The following is a 13,732-nucleotide window of genomic DNA, read 5'->3' as shown; positions in this document are numbered from 1 at the left end:
TAGAAATCAAGCAGATAAGATGACTCATTCTGTGGATACCAGTTAGTGTTTTTTTTTTCCCTGGAAACTCTTGTCATTACCCAATGGGCTCATGAGCATAGTGACCATGATAATAGAAATGGAGGTTATATATGGGCTCAGCAACATGGGTTTTCACTTACCAAAGCCAGTGTTATGGTCAGTGTTGATTTCTTTAAAAAGTGCTGCTTCTTCCATGATGGAAGTTATCAAATGTAATCAACCTATCATGCAGTAGCTGACTGATCACCCCAAAGAAAGGAGTTGTATCAGCTGCTCAATATTGGCTTTGCCAACATTTAAATGTTAAAACCCTAATGCTAATGTGGTTATACGAAAAGGTGAGAACTTTGGGCAGCAATTAGGTCATGAGAGTGGAGCTCTCACAAATGGCGTTGGTGCCCTTATGAGAAGCGACTAGAGAACTAGCTAGCTGTCTTTCTGCCATGTGAGGACAAAATGATAAATTGGTTGTTTACAATCCAGAAAAGAACCCTCACCAGAACCTGACCATGCTGGCACTTTATTCTTGGACTTCCAGCCTGCAGAACTGTGAGAAATAAATTTCTGTTGTTTATAAGCCACTCAGTCTGTGGTACTTCGTCATAAGAGTCCCAACTCATAGAGTGTGTATATGTATTAAAAGGTATATATGAATACATTTTTGTGTATATACATATATAAAAATGTTTTCTTTCCCATTTTATCACTTTATCATCTAACGTAGATAATAATCATAAACTTTACATCTCAGTTTTTAAGTTACAGGATATAAAAGGAGAATAAAAGGCTTAGGATCACACCATAACTTTGCATCCTCTTTTGGAGAAATGACTAGCATGATTTTGGTGTTTGCAGGATATTTGTATCATATGAGGAGGTAATTTACCTTGTTTATTATCTTTATTTGGAGATTAAATACAGCTTAAGAAGATGTGTCTAGGGGTCTAGTTGATAAGTAGTGGAGTGTGATGACTTTTTTGATGTGTCAACTTGGCTAGGCTATAGTTCTCAGCTATTCAGTCAAACACTAATTTAGGTGTCACCGTGAAGAAATTTTGTGAGTGTAATTAGAGTGCCTAATCAGTTGACTTTAAGTAAAGGAGGTGATTCTGGATGATCTTGGTTTACCTTAAATTTGGGCTGAGGCTTCTGCAGGAGAGAGAGGGAGAAAGAGAGAGAGGGAAAGAGAGAGAGAAATTCCACCTGCAGACATTTGGCTTATTGCCTTACACCTATAGGTTCCAGTCTTTCTGTGATCTTTCTTTCCTGGATGCCTATTCTACGGAGCACAGAGTTTAAACTTTTGGACTAGCTTAGCCAGTCACCAGAAAGATATAAGCCAATTTAATGTAATAAATATATTTTAAAATATACAACATAGATATGCACATAAGAATATATGTGTATGTTGTGTGTGTGTGTGTGTGTGTGTGTGTGTGTATCTTCTACAGGTTCTGCCTTTCTTGTTAAATTCTGACCCATAGTTTGCAGAATTCCAACCTTGGCATCATAGAGCAATGTTTAGAAGAGGGGTTTGAAGCTAAGAGACAGTAAGGTAACCAGCATATGGAGTTTTCCATGAAGGGTAGATTAGTGATTCCATAACTGCACAAACAGAGGTGGGCTTGGAGAGTGTAGGGAGCTTCCTCTTTTCAGGGGTCTGGAGGAGAAAGGCCCATATAGGTGACTGTAATGCAATTCCCTTCATCCTAACCATTTAGAAGCAAAATCTGTGACTAGGTGAGGGTATTATGTGGTTTGTGTGGTCTGGGAGAGAGAGCTCAGTGTCTAAAGGACTGTGGGGTGGCAGCTGGACCTGTGGTATAGTTCAGAACTTCCAAGGAAAAAACCAGCATAAACCAGCATAGAATAGGGAAAGAGGGATTTCTTGCTCCGTCCTTGCTCAGAGGGCCTTGGGAAGGCAGCCCTGTGATAGAGGGTATTGGCTCCCAGGCCTTTCAGAGTCCTCCAGGGCAACTAGTGTCCCAGGGCCTCTAACTTCTTTCTGTTCCCTGCCATGTTTCTGACAGTGATGGGGTTCACAGGATGAGCAACTATATCAGGTTTCATGGCAAAAGCTCTTTATGAGAGTAGTTCATCTGATCCCCAGCCTTACCAGCAACATTGCAATAGGGACTAGCCTAAAGTAGTATGGGAAACCTGGATACAGAAAAAGAATTGGGGGGATATTCTGGTAGTAGCATGATATCTCCAGCACATTCTAAGACTCTCAGAAATATTATACCCTTATTCCAGTTATTTTAGTAATTTATAAAAACAAAAGAAGAAATAAGAGTCACAACTTCAGTACCTGCACGGCAGGAAGGTAACATCAATGAATGAAGTGGATCAGGTTGACTCGGCTAGGCTATAGTTCCCAGCTAGTCAGTCAAACACTAGTTTAGGTGTCACTGTGAAGAGATTTTGCAAATGTAATGAATGCTGACAAACCAGAGAAAACGTGCTCCATCTAAAACAGGAAACACCATATAGCTCTGGCCTACTGAAGCCAGGAGGGAGCTTAGCCTACTGCTGCCAGATCTGATTTTAAAGAGAAGCCAGAGAAAATCCAGATTTTGGTACATCTTCCAATTTCTTAATGTGCGTCACTTTTTTTCAAGTACTATGTGATTCAAATAAAGTACATCTGTGGGCACCTGTTTGCAATCTCAGCTCTAATCGTTAGTGAGACAGGAGTAAAGCAGAATTAGCTTAATCTCATTTCCTTCCCTTTCCTTTTCCTCTTTCCTGTCATGCTCTCCAAGTCTGTCTGGTATGTAATCCTTTAGTACTTTTATTTCTCCAACTAAGAGACTCATTGACTGGTCATCTCAAATCGTATTACAAAGTACGTAAAAGAGGAAATATCCCTACTCATTTTAACAGCTTTGAAACCTGAGGCAAGAAACCACATAGGTAAACACTGAGACTTATTCAACGCATTGAGTTTGAAAGGACTTGGTGATAAATTCAAATGCAGCTTGATGTTTTAAGAGTATATATTTTTAAATTTTTTGTATGTATTTTTGTTTTTTTTCTGTGTTATGGCCTTCCAACAGCACCCAGTATCATGCAAATTTAAATCAGTTTTTAAGGGAAGCACTTAGAAAGCAACTATCTGAAAGTGCATATTTTGATATGGCATCATTGAACACTAATTAACATCTGGCTTACTGAAGAAGCTGTCAATCCTCTCTTTTATCTATGAAATATGCTACCTAAGTTCTTCAAATCCAATCCTAGCCTCCAGTGAGCACCTTCCTAGATTCTTTCCAAAAAGTCATTTTGAACCTGCATCCTGAATCTATCTGTGGGTTGCACTGATTTCAAAAAAAATAAAAAAAGGAATTTCAGGTAAGGCCCTGTCAGAGATGATTATCAGTTAAGTTACCTGCTTTAAAAATATTTTCTCCCAACATGAATTTGAATATTGGCAGCTGTTTAGAAGGATAAGCTATTTCAGACCAAAAAGCACAGAAAGTAAATTTACCCCCATGGCTGCTGGTAATAGAGAATAGGAGTTCAATTGGATTTTCTAAACTGCAAGGAATAAAAATTTCTTGTTTTTGTTTTGTGTCTGAATGTTTTCTATGAAACTAAAATTGAACACAGAGCAGTTAAAAAGAGATCTGAACATTTTCCTATAGGGGATTTTTGAAATGGATAACTGCTTTTGCTAAGGAAAAAGAAAGAGTAAAGTGTAGAGCTAAAGGTGGGAATTTTACAAGGTGATAAAATTCAAATCCAAGAAGACTAAGTCATGAAAATTGTATCTTCTTTCATGTTTAATAATGCATGAATCTTTCAATAATAAATATCGATGAAGATATTCCATTAATTATTTTTAGAGTATGATGTTACTAAATATATATACACTAATTTATTTATTAAATACAGCAATGCTAGGTTGTCACAAAGGCAAAATAAACCAGAGAAAGTGACTTTTTGTCTAGCTAATTGAGACAGAAACCATCCTATTCAAGGAGAGAGAGATTTACATTCTCCAAAACCCATTTCAGTAGTTCCCATTGATCATACGCACAGGATAATAGCTAATTTCTTCATTTTCATTTGCCTATTTGTTTCAAATTATGGTGAGTGGTGTCAAAACAGGATATTGTTTGGGCAAACACAGAAACCAGCTCATCTGCTGCTCTTCATGAGTTCCTTGCCCTGCTCTTTCTGCTTGTGGAGATCAGTGTTCAGTTATCTACACCCATCATGGCAGGTTGCTTTTGATGTCTTCAGTATTCCAGTGGTTCCTGTCGCAGTCCTCAGGTAAGCTCAGGGCACTAAGACACAGGTAAATGAGGAACAGCATTATTTTTCTTAGTGGGGATGGGAAAGTCAGAAAACTTGAAGCTTGTTCTTTTCCTGTCCACTTCCTGAGTGTGCCTTTGTTTTTAAATATCTCTTTACCTGTGAAAGAGCTATGGAAAAATAAAGTTGGCATTCCTTTTTTAGGGAGGGGGTGGAGAGATGGGGGAGTGGGGATGGAGTCTTGCTCTGTCACCCAGGCTGGATTGCAGTGGCGCAATCTCGGCTTACTGAAAGCTCCACTTCACGGGTTCATGCCATTCTCCTGCCTCAGCTGGGACTACAGGCACCTCCCACCACACCCGGCTACTTTTGTTTTTGTATTTTTAGTAGAGACTGGGTTTCACCGTGTTAGCCAGGATGGTCTCGATCTCCTGACCTCGTGATTCACCGGCCTCGGTCTCCCAAAGTGCTGGGATTACAGGTGTGAGCCACCGTGCCCGGCCTGCGGTTAGTATTCTATATGAGAAAGAACTTTGGTTTCAGATACGTAGGCAATCCTGATTCAGCTACTTATTGGTTGTATGAAGCTCAGTGATACGTTCAATCACTCTGGAGTCAGTTTTCTTTTTGTAAAAGTGGGTCACTACATCACACTACCCTGGGGATTGTGAATTGGCCACCAGAATTTTTTGCTGCTTAGCAGGTCATCAAAAAATAACAGCTACTATTATCATTATTAAAACTGGCACCTAATTTCCTTGTTTTCGTTATCCTTCCCTGTCAGCAATACTATGGAGCAGGTGGGTATCTTAGATAAAAAGTTCCAGACATCTTAAGTAATATAATAAAAAGTACTAGTTATAGTACAACTACTTTTCTACAATTTAAAATACTTTTAAGCTTAAAAGGGTTTCTGTATTGACTATTTCATTTGATTTTCAAAAGCCTTTAATAATTAGGGAAAATAGCATTATCCTTATATGTAAGTTGGCCTTATTGCATAATAAACCATTCCAAACTTAGTAGTTCACGTCAACACTGTTTGATTGCTTATGATTATGTGGGTCAGAAAATTTAAGTTGAACTCAGAGGAGAAAGTTCGTATCAGTTAACCTCAAGATGCTTAAAACACAAGTGAATTATGTTGGCTGAGCATCACTGGGGCTGGTACAGCCAAGATGACCTCACTCACAGGCCTAGACTTTGACTGTTTATATAGATACCTTGGTTCTCTTCCACAAGGTCACTCTCTCCACGTGGCCTCTCTCTCCAATAAGATAAACGGGTTCCAAAAGAGCAAAAGCAGAAGCTGTTAGGCCTCTTAAAGCCTAGGCTGGAACTAACACAGCATCACTTCTGCTGAATCTTCTTGGATAAGGCAAGTTATAAAGCCAGATTGAAAGAGAGAGGAAGAAGACTCCGCCTCTTAATGTGAAAAATCGCGTGTGTGTGCACAGGAATGGGTGGAATGATTGGCAGCTACTTTTGCAGATGATCTGCCAGACCTCATTTCACACAGGAGGAAACTGAGGCCAAAGGAAGTTAAGCCACTTGTTTAAGGCCAAAGGAAGTTATGCCACTTGTTTAACGTCACACAGTCAGAACATGGCAGAACTTGAATAAAAACTCAGTTCTTAAAGCCCAAGCTCAGTGGTGATAAAGAGATAATGGTGAGAATACTCTTTGGAAAAGAGTCAGAGGGAAGGGGATAGTCAACCCTGAATAGCCCAGTTGTGGAGGGATATAGATACTGAGAAAGACCTGCTATATTTCACTGGTTGATGATATTGGAATGGAAGTTACAGTACTGCCCATCAACTGGTATTACAGTGTTCTCAAGATGACAACCTGTAGGATTTGGAATCGCAGTTAACCCTGACTTCTGGATTCTAATCAGCACAGCCACATGGTCAAGCTCCATCACTTCCAGTGTCATTTTAGAGAAGGATTTCATTTAAATAATGCATATTTTGTTTCCCAGGGATGAACAGTGTTGCTTTATTCTTCTATATTCAGAACTGCAAGTGTTTCCTGAGGTTCAGCACTGTATTACAACTACTCTATATTTTGCGGAAAAAAACAAGCTCAAAATGTGCTGAGTCTTAAACTGTTCATGGAATATTAGTTTGATCATCAAGCAGACATTACTCTAAGTTTTCCTACTAATTCATTTCAAACAAACCAATTATTCCAAGTGAAAAAACAAGAAAACAAACAGAAGGTTTGATGGTCAGGAAATACAAACAGGAACCAAATGATACAGGTCTTATTCCAAGAGGTTTGGGATGAGCACTATAAATTAATTGGGATATCATTCTGAGTTTTGGCTTTGATGGCTACTGAGGCATAGGTGTCATGGATGGCCAATTGGGCATTCTGTGGTGCCACAGTGGACACCTCCTTTTGGAAATAGGCTCAGGACACCTTGGCCTTGGCCTTCTCAAAGTGACAACCAGAGCCCAGAGCAGTGTGGAGATAAAATAAAGGTCCAGCTATTTGAACTACAGAAAATTATATTTTCTCTTCTCTGAAGTAGCTCCTGATTAAGTAGTTACGAGTTACAGACTCTTAAAACAGTCCTAATTAATGTAGTTACATGTGGACAAAGGAGGTGTTATTGCTTCCTTGGCTCCCAGTCCCCAGCCAGGGCATTCAGATGTGACCCCTATGAATGAATGTGACTGAGGATGGGTAGGATGGTCGAGGGCCCTCTCAAACCAAGCCTGGGCTGCTTTTGTACCTCTGCCAAGTGCCTTATGTAAGAAAGTGTCAGGATGTAGGGTTATATCTCAGGACATCATCCAATGAGCAAGAAAGCTCAACTGACCACTGCCACCCAGCATGTGACAGGTGCCAATTGGATTGTCTTTTTCACTGACTTCTATTACCCAGACGAGAGATTGACCTCTCAATCATCTATCAGTTTCAAATTTACTCCATTAAAAGCTGAGACTTACTTCTCTTCAAATTAATTACTTTTCAGATTGCTGCAATAAATAGGAGCATGCTTCCTGGCTCAACTGCTTTACTTTTCCTTTTGAAATTCTTTTTGATTTTATTTCAATATTAATTTAATTGTACTAATGACTAAAGCTTTCCTCTACTAAAAATTTGTCTACAAATATAGACAGCACCTTTTAAAGTTTAATGCTTAAAGCACTACTTTAAAAATCTAGAATATTTTCAGCTATTCATAGTTCTCCCTTTCCATTTTTGTCACCACAGTCAACAACTTTATAATTATTCCTTAAGGAACCGCCTATGCACAGTCCAAATCAACTCTCTCCAGGGAAGAGGGGCTCTGAGGCCAGGTCCAGGCCTGTGTCCCAGTGACCAGGTTCAGACTTTAGGACAGGGCATCAACAGCTACAGGTTGTCATGTAATAGACTCAAGGGGTAGCCCAGAAGACAGTTCCTCATAGAGGAAGCAAATCTCCTCATAAAAAGCTCCTTTTTGTTGAGAATGTTCTACTTTCCAGGCACTCTGCTGCACATTTTACACGCACAATCTCAGTGAGTCCTTACGACAACTGTGCGTATGGTGCCATACTGATTTAACAGACGAGTGAACTGAAGCTTACTGTGTCTAAGTAACTCTTTCTCCTTAAAGGAGCTGGCAAGTAGAGGAACTCAGATTTGAGTCCAGTTTTGTCTGACTCCAAAGTATTAAACTGCATCCCAAAAATAATATACAAAACAAAAAACAGGTAGTTTAGTAGAGCCTCCAAAACTGTGCTGAGCACAAATGGAGAATCTGGTGTCAGGTATGAGCAAAAGTTCGAAGTAGAAGATAAGAGGAATGACTTGAATAATTCCCCAGCAAAATTCTTGTAGTAATTTTGAAAGGGTTTCCACAGCTTGTCCTGGAGTGGGAGGGCTTAAGGGTACAGTTCCGGAATTAACAGAACCGTCAAGAGAATTCAGTAGTGCAAAGCACTCCTGCCAGGAAAAGCCCAGGAGAGTAGCCTGGAGATGTGTGGATGTCTTTCTCTAATAAGTGCTGAACACTCTCCATCTTTTTTGGGTCTAGCCATAATTAATCTTTGCATTATAACTCCACAATTTTGTAATCTGTGAAAGGAATTACTTGCATATATTCTTTTTAAAATTTTGTATTTCATTTTTATTGATAAATAATGTGTATATTTATGGGGTATAATGTGATGTTATGATACATGTATAGATTTTTAAAATCTGTATAGGTTTAGGGGTATGAGTGCAGTCTTGTTGCATGGATATATTGCACAGTGGTGAAGTCTGGACTTTTAGTGTAGTCATCACCAAACTAGTATACATTGTACCCACCAAGTACTTTCTCATTCCTCACTCCCCAACCCTCCCACCCTTCTGAGTCTCCAGTGTCCATTATTCCACACTCTATGTCCATATATATACACATTATTTAGTTCACAATTATAAGTAAGAACATATAGTGTTTTACTTTCTGTTTCTGAGTTACTCTATTTAAGATAATGGCCTCCAGTTTCATCCATGTTGCTGCAAAAGGCATCATCTTATTCTTTGTATGGCTGAGTAGTATTCCATGGTGTATATATGACACATTTTCTTCATCCAATCATCTTATGGACACTTAAGATGATCCCCTATCTTTGCTATTGTGAATAGTGCTGCAATAAATACTTCAGTATAGTTATCTTTTTGTTATAATGATTTCTTTTCCTTTGGGTAGATACCCAGTAGTGGAATTGCCGGAATGAATGGTAGTTCTATTTTTAGTTCTTTGAGAAATCTCTTTGCTGTTTTCCATAGTATATGTATACATTTTTGAATTCCAAAATTCTACTTTAGCAATGACCACAAAGATAAAAAGGGCATACTCTTACAACATAATACACTTTTAATTTATGTAAATAAAATTTTATAACATGATAAAAGAATTATGAAACCAGAAATAATTTTATTCTTGGCGAAGAGATATTTACACAATAATAATTATGATAAATAATATGTATCAAGCACTTACCATGTAGCAGATTTTATGCTGAGTGCTCTACATCATGTCACTTATTCTTCAAAAAAACTCTTGTGGGTACATAGTAGGTATATAGTTCTGGGATACATGAGATGTTTTTATATAGGCATGTAATGTGAAATAAGCACATCACTGAGAATGAGGTATCCATCCCCTCAATCATTTATTGTTAATGTAACAAACAATCCAACTACACTCTTTATTTTAAAATGTAAAAATAAATTATTATTGACTATAGTTATACTATTATGCTATCAAATAATAGGTCCTTTTCTTTTTTGTTGTTTACTTTTTTTTTTTTTTTTTTTTTTTTTTTTTGAGACAGAGTCTCTCTCTGTCACACAGGCTGGAGTAAATGGAGTGATCCCGGCTCACTGCAACCTTCGCCTCCCAGGTTCAAGGGCAAATAGTAGGTCTTACTCATTCTTCCTATTTTTTTCTACCCATTAACCATGCCAGCCTTCCTCCCACCCCCCTACTACACTTCCCAGACTTAGGTAACTACCCTCCTACTCTCTATGTCCATGATTTCAATTGTTTTCATTTTTAGATTCCACAAATCAGTGAGAACATGCAATGTTTGTCTTTTCTATGCCCGACTTACTTCACTTAACATAATGGTCTCTGGTTCCATCCATGTTGTTGCAAATGACTGGATCTCATTCTTTATTAATGACTGAATAATACTCCATTGTGTTTATGTACCACATTTTCTTCATCCATTCATTTGTTGATGAACACTTAGATTGCTTCCAAATCTTAGCTATTGCAAACAGTGCTGCAACAAACATAGTAGTGCAGATATCTCTTTCATGTGCTAATTTCCTTTCTTTTGTGTATGTATCCAGCAGGGGGATCACTGGATCATATGATAACTCAAACTGTTTTCCATAGTGGTTGTACTAATTTACATTCCCACCAAGTATATAAGGGTTCCCATTCCTCCATATCCTCACCAGTGTTTATTATTGACTGTCTTTTGGATATAAATCATTTTAACTGAAGTGAGCTGATATCTCATTATAGTCTTGATTTGCCTTTCTCTGATAATCAATGACATTGAATACTTTTTAATATGCCATTTGCCATTTGTATGTTTTCTTTTGAGAAATATCTATTCAAATCTTTTGCCCATTTTTTTGTCAGATTATTAGATTTTTTTCTTACAGAACTGTTTGAGCTCCTTATATATCCTGGTTATTAATCTCTTGTTGGATGGGTAATTTGCAAACATTTTCTCCCATTCTGTGGGCTGTTTCTTCACTTTGTTGATTGTTTCACTTGCTGTGAAGAAGCTTTTTAATTTAATGTGATCCCATCTGTCCATTTTTGCTTTGGTTGCCTATGCTTGTGGGGTATTTCTCAAGACATTTTTGCCTAGACCAGTGACCTGGAGATTTTTTCCAATGTGTTTTCTTGTAGTAGTTTTATATCTTGAGGCCTTAATTTAAGTATTTAACCCATTTTGATTTTATTTTGTATTTGGTGAGAGACAGGGGTCTAGTTTTATTCTACTGCATATGGATATCCAGTTTCCCAGCACCATTCATTGAAGATACTGTCTTCCCAGTGTATGTTCTTGTCACTTTTGTCAAACATGAGTTCACTGTAGGTGTGTGGATTTGTTTCTGGGATCTCTATTATGTTTCTGTGTTTATGCCAGTGCCATGCTGTTTTGGTTATTATGGCTCTGTAGTATTAATGTAATTTGAAATCAGGTAACGTGATTCCTCCAGTTTTGTTCTTTTTGCTTGGGATTGCTGATATGGTTTTTCTGTATCCCCATCCAAAACTCATCTTGAATTATAACTCCCATAATTGCCACATGTGGTGGAAGGAACCAGATAGGAGGTAATTTAATTATGAGGATGGGTCTTTCTTGGGTGCCTTAACAGCACCCAAGTCATATCTTGAGTGCTTTTCTGCTTAGAAATTTCTTTCGCCAGATACTCTAAGTCATTTCTCTCAAGTTCAAAGTTCCACATATCTCTAGGAAGGGGCAAAATGCCACCAGTCTCGTTGCTAAAACATAACAAGAGTTACCTTTGCTTCAGTTCCCAACAAGTTCCTCATCTCCATCTGAGACCACTTCAGCCTGGCTCAACGTCCCTTTTTCTTTTTTTCTTTCTCTTTCTTTCTTTCCTTCTTTCTTTCTTTCTTTCTTTCTTTCTTTCTTTCTTTCTTTCTTTCTTTCTTTCTTTCTTTCTTTCTTTCTTCTTTCTTTCTTTCTTTCTTTCTTTCTTTCTCTTTCTTTCTTTCTTTCTTTCTCTCTCTCTCTTTTCTTTCTTTCTTTTCTTTCTTCTTTTCTTTCTCTCTCTCTTTCTCTTTCTCTCTCTCTCTCTCTCTCTGTCTCTTTCTCTCTCTCTCTCTCTCTCTCTCTCTCTCTTTTTTTGACAGAGTCTCACTCTGTCACCAGACTGGAGTGCAATGGCACAATCTTGGCTCACTGCAACCCATGCCTCACAGGTTCAAACAATTCTCCTGCCTCAGCCTCCCAAGTAGCTGGGATTACAGGCACCCGCCACCATGCTCAGTTAATTTTTTTGTATTTTTAGTAGAGACGGGGTTTCATCATGTTGGCCAGGATGAGCTTGATCTCCTGACCTCGTGATCTGCCTGCCTCAGCTTTTCAAAGTGCTAGGCTTACAGGTGTGAGTCACCACACCCAGCCTCAGTTTTATAAGGGAAGCAGAGCATAAAAGTTCAGAAAATTTGCAGCCTGACGATACGATAGAAAATTATATTTTCTGAGGAAAAATTCAAACTGGCTGCAGAAATTTGCATAAATAACAAGGAGCTGAATCTTAATCCCAAGGACAATTGGGAAATAGTCTCCAGGGCATATCAAGGGTCTTCTTGGCAGCCCCTCTCACCAGAGGCTCAGAGGCCTAGGAGGAGAAAATGATTTTGTGGGCCAAGTCCAGGGTCCCTGTGGTGTATGCAGTCTAGTGACTTGGTGCCCTGAATCCCAGCCACTCCAGCCATACAAAAAGGGGCCAAGGTACAGCTTGGACCATGGCTTCGGAGGGTGCAAGCCCCAAACCTTGGTAGCTTGCACATGGTGTTGAGCCTAGGGGTGCACAGAAGTGAAGAATTGAGGTCTGGGAACCTCTGCCTAGATTTCTGAGGATGTATGGAAATGCCTGGATGTCCAGGGAGAAGTTTGCTGCAGGGATGGGGCTCTCTTGGAGAACCTCTGCTAGGGCAGTGTGGAAGGGAAATGTGAGATTGAAACCCCCACAAAGAGTCCTTAGTGGGGTACCACCTAGTGGAACTGTGAGAAGAGGGCCACTGTCCTGCAGACCCCAGAATAGTAGATCCACCAACAGCTTGCACCATGTGCCTGGAAAAGCTGCAGACACTCAACACCAGCCTGTGAAAGCATCTGGAAGGGAGGCTATATCCTGCAGAGCCACAGGGGCAGAGCTGTTCAAGACCATGGAAATCCACTTCTTGCATCAGCATGACCCAGATGTGACACATGGAGTCAAAAGAGATCATTTTGGAGCTTTAAGATTTGACTGCCTCGCTGGATTTTTGACTTTTATGGGTCCTATAGCCCTTTTGTTTTGGCCAATGTCTCCAATTTGGAATGGCAGTATTTACTTAATGCCTGGACTTCCATTGTATCTAGGAAGTAACTAACTTGCTTTTTATTTTACAGGCTGATAGGCAGAAGGAACTTACCTCATCTCAGATGAGACTTTGGACTGTGGACTTTTGAATTAATGCTGAAATTAGTTAAGACTGGAGAACTGTTGGGAAGGCGTGATCGGTTTTGAAATGTGAGGACATGAGATTTGGGAAAGGGTCAGGGGTGGAATCATATGATTTGGCTGTGTCCCCACCAAAATCTCATCTTGAATTGTAATTTCCACAATTCCCATGTGTCCATGTGAGAGGCCTGGTAGGAGGTGATTGAATTGTGTGGGTGGGTCTTTCCTGCACTGTTCTCATGATAGTGAATGAGTCTCATGAGATCTGATGGTTTTAATAGTGCGAGTTTCCCTGCACAAATTCTGTCATTGCTTGCTGCCATCCATGTAAGATGTGACTTGCTTCTCCTTGCCTTTAACCTTCTGCCATGATTGTGAGGCCTCCCCAGTCACATGGAATTGTAAGTCAATAAATCTCATTTTCTTCCCAGTCTCAGGTATGTCTTTATCGGTAGTGTGAAAAAGAACTAGTACAATAGCCTTGGCTATTCTGGGTCTTTTGTGGTTCCATATAAACTTTAGGATTGTTTTTTCTATTTATGTGAAGAATGCCATTGGTATTTTAAAATGGATTGCAATGAATCTGTGTATTGCTTTGATTAGTATGGACATTTTAACAATGTTGATTCTTCCAATCCATGATTGTGGAACATTTTTTTTTCATTTCTTGCTGTCCTCTTCAATTTCTTGCATCCATGTTTTATGCTTTTCATTACAGAGATCTTTTGCTTCTTTGGTTAAG

The 13,732-nt window shown here is 39.0% G+C and overlaps 1 protein-coding gene across 1 annotated transcript in view; it reads left to right on the top strand.

Moving 5' to 3' along the window:
- Positions 1-4,498: 4,498 nt before the first annotated feature.
- The window catches only part of LRRC3B (leucine rich repeat containing 3B), a 206,257-nt gene continuing 197,023 nt past the window's right edge, over positions 4,499-13,732 (top strand). Inside the window, exon 1 of the mRNA XM_050779504.1 lies at positions 4,499-4,508. The gene's annotated coding sequence lies outside the window, so the exon portion shown is untranslated. The remainder of the gene's footprint in view (positions 4,509-13,732) is intronic.

The sequence above is a fragment of the Macaca thibetana genome, chromosome 2 (assembly GCF_024542745.1).
Source record: "Macaca thibetana thibetana isolate TM-01 chromosome 2, ASM2454274v1, whole genome shotgun sequence".
NCBI classification, from domain to species: Eukaryota; Metazoa; Chordata; class Mammalia; order Primates; family Cercopithecidae; genus Macaca; species Macaca thibetana.
The sequence above is the reverse complement of the archived record's forward strand: the minus strand, read 5'-3'. Positions and strand labels throughout refer to the sequence as shown.